This window comes from Pristiophorus japonicus, unplaced genomic scaffold (genome assembly GCF_044704955.1).
Source record: "Pristiophorus japonicus isolate sPriJap1 unplaced genomic scaffold, sPriJap1.hap1 HAP1_SCAFFOLD_49, whole genome shotgun sequence".
NCBI classification, from domain to species: domain Eukaryota; kingdom Metazoa; phylum Chordata; class Chondrichthyes; family Pristiophoridae; genus Pristiophorus; species Pristiophorus japonicus.
This window is the reverse complement of record NW_027254395.1, coordinates 5356181-5359930: the sequence shown is the minus strand read 5'-3', so window position 1 is coordinate 5359930 and position 3750 is coordinate 5356181. Positions and strand designations below refer to the sequence as shown.

The window sequence follows — 3750 nt, the reverse complement described above, 5'->3', positions numbered from 1 at the left end:
ATTTGTACGACATAACCTGCTGAAAACACTAAGTTTGGTGTATTGAAACCAGCCTCTTCCTGTCACTTTCTCAAATGTGAGCGATGGTGCTATAGTGAGCAGTGAGCTGCCTCCCAAGCAGTGGGCCCGGCTTCCATTCCCGGCCATCGCAATCGGGGTAAGTTTACCGCCTCGCAGGCCAGAAATGATTCATGGTATCTTGCAGCACGATTTTATAACAGCAAACCTGTTGCACTATCTGTCGACAGTGACCAGTTTATAACCGAGAATGTCTGAGGGTCATTTCTGATCAGGAAACTAACCGCTTAATTGCAGAGATTCAATGTTAATTTAGATCTGGGACAATTGTGATCCAGAGAGCATTAACCTGCCCTTACATTGATACTGTGGGTGGCTCGGAAAAGATCCTTTGGGTTACCAGATTAAATCTTGTCCGCTTTACTTGCTCTTGGACGGACCGGTGGTATACTTGGGCAGCAGCACATCCTGGATATTAGGCGGCACCCTACCCTGAGCGATGGTCACCTTTTCCAGCAGCTTGTTGAGCTCCTGGTCGTTGCGGATGGCCAGCTGCAGATGTCTGGGGATGATGCGGGTCTTCTTGTTGTCGCGGGCAGCGTTGCCGGCCAGCTCCAGGATTTCAGCCGGTCAGATACTCGAGCACAGCATGCATGTAGACCGGGGCTCCGGCACCCACACGCTCAGCGTAGTTCCCCTTCCGCAGGAGCCTGTGAACACGGCCCACAGGGAACTGCAATCCGGCCCGGGAGGAGCGAGACTTGGCCTTGGGCCGAGCTTTACCGCCGGTTTTTCCTCTTCTAGACAATCCACATGTTCAGAGAAATAATGAGACACTCCTCCCACATCTGCCCTTGTTAACCTTCTGGGGAAATGCAGGGAGCGAACTTGTGATTAATCGCTTCGAGTGAATTTCATTGGTCTTTTCTGATAAGCAATCCCAGTCTATTTAGCCCACCAATGAAAGTAGGGCCGAAATTACTGTCTCCAACAGTCAGAATAACGATTTGTAATTAAAAAACCCGCCAACAATTTTAAAAATAGCGGATTATGTTAATAAATCCACCATTGGTCAAAGATTTGCTTACAGGTTTTAATTTATTTAGTCTTTTTCCAGGTGTCCCTTGCAAGTTACAGGCTGGATTAAATTCGGGTGCTATTTCAAACTGTCTGTAATGGGCGGGAGTCGATCCCCACTAATTCTGTAACGGACACATTCCAACCCAATATTTGAAAAATTTGGGTTTCACAGATTGTCGATCGAACGCCCGCAAAGGCGGCAGTGAGACCAGAACTGGGAGTCCTTCTGTGAAAAGGGAAGAGGGACAGTGTCATGTATTCAACTGTCATTGTAACCCATGCATAAACTGACCTAAGTTGTACACCGTGATAACATTGACCACTAGGTGATGAAGTTTTGGGAGACACTCCTAACCTGGACGTTCAGGCATAAAAGGCGACGCTCCACCCACCTTCGTCACTTCAGTGCTGGCTAATAATGGTTACTGGTCACAGAGTGACCTTGTCTCAAGTATGGGCCTCGTTTGCATTTATATTGTAGAGTAAGGACATATTATTGGTGGCGAGAAACTTGGATTTAAGCACCCGAGCGTGGCCACTAGCAGCACAGACGAGAGATACTGTGTTGGTGATGATTGGGACTAGTTTATTGAGAGACTGCAGCAAACTTTCGTCAGTAAGGAATGGCTGAGACAGGATTCGGCCAACAAACGCAGGGCTCATCAACTGATGGTTTGTGGATGCAGGACCTACCCCATGATGAAGGACCTTCTCGTGCCGGAGAAGGCGGCGGACAAGGCTTTTGAAGAGCTCAGTAAGTTGATCGGGGAACACATTAAACTGGCGAGAAGCATGCACATGGCGAGACATCGGTTTTACATGCACCAGTGGTGAGAAAGGCAAAGTGTTCCAGACTTCATGACAGACCTCCAGCGACCGGCGAGCCGATGTAAGTTCCCAGATGCATGCAGAGCGGAAATGCTGTGAGACTTTTTTATTTGGGTCATCGGGCACACTGGGGTTTTCAGGAAACTGATTGAGACTAAAGACTGGACCCTGGAAACAGCGGCTTTGATGGCCCAGACATTTATTTCGGGGGAGGAAGAGACCAGAATGATGTTTGACAAAAATGTTGGTTTAAATGCAGCAAATGGACAGGAAGTCAACATTGTTAACGTGGCACACAGTTCTCTAGGCAGACAGGGTCAATCGGACATGCCCGAGCATGTAGTCCAAGCCAAAGTGGGAATTCAACAGAGACAATGGCTAACTGAATCGTGATCCATGCCATCGCAAGGGACAATGCGGCCAGTAATGGTGCCATCAACACCTGTCAATGGTGCGCTTAAGGACAGTTACAGAGACAGTCAGAGACGATCGAATGGTAATGGACCTTTTGTTTCCAACAACGGCTCATGTTGGAGATGTGGAGGCAAACACACAGCCAGAGCTTGCAGCTATCAGCAATATACCTGCAGAAACTGCAACGTCAGCGGTCACTTGGTGCATATGTGCAGGAAGCCTGCAGCCACATTGATGTACGAGGAGGACGGGCCCGATGTAAGCCCTACGAGGCCAAAGGGACAATGGGGGAAATTGCTGGAAGCTGAACTTCAGCGAGTTCATGTGGAGCACATGTACAGTTCATACACCAGGACGCCACCGATAATGATGAAAGTGCTCGTCAATGGCATCTCAGTATCAATGGAGTTAGACACAGGGACCAGCCAGTCCCTGATGAGTATAAAACAGTTCGACAATTTGTGGGCGCCCAAGGCCAGGAGGCCATAATTATTGTCAATTGACGCACAGCTACGGACATATACAAAGGAGATCATTACGGTGCTAGGCAGTGCCACGGTAGTTGTGACCCACAAAGATTCAGAGAACAGTTTGCCACTCTGGATTGTCCCGGGGGACAGTCCCGCACTGCTTGGGAGGAGTTGGCTTCCTGTCATGAACTGGAAATGGGGCGATGTCAACGCAATTTCTTCTGTGGAGCGAATATCATGCTCACAGGCGCTGGACAAATTTGACTCACTATTTCAACCAGGCATTGGCACTTTCATGGGGACCAAGGTAGTGATTCACATAAATCCGGACGTGAGTCCAGTACACCAAAAGGCCAAAGTGGCACTGTACCTGATGCGGGATAAGATAGAAGGCGAATTGGAATGCCTGCTGAGGGAAGGCATAATTTTGCCAGTCGAATTCAGTTACTGGGTGTGCCTGATTGTGCCGGTGCTCAAGGCGGATGGGTCGGTCATGATATGTCATGATTAGAAGGCCACCATCAATCGGGTGTCATTGCAAGACCAGTACCCGCTTCCGAGAGCGGAGGACCTCTTTGCGACGCTATCCGGTGGCAAACCTTTTTCAGAATTGGACCTGACCTCTGCTTACATGACCCAGGAGCTGGCGAGTGAGTCAAAGAAGCTAACCACCATCACGACACACAAGGGGTTGTTTGAGTACAACATATGTCCGTTTGGAATTCACTTGGCCGCCGCAATCTTTCAACGAAATATGAAAAGCCTCCTCAAGTCGATTCCAAGGACAATGGTTTTTCAAGACGACATCCTCATCACGGGTTGTGACACTGAAGAACACCTCTGCAACCTGGAGGAGGTGCTACGCAGACTGGACCGGGTAGGTCTGCGATTGTAAAAGTTGAAGTGCATCTTCCCAGCTCCAGAGGTAGAATTCCTGGGG

General features: G+C 49.0%; 1 pseudogene; it reads right to left on the bottom strand.

Annotated features, from left to right (window-relative positions):
• Positions 1-438: 438 nt before the first annotated feature.
• Positions 439-820, bottom strand: LOC139253275 (histone H2A type 2-A-like; annotated as a pseudogene).
• Positions 821-3750: the final 2930 nt, after the last annotated feature.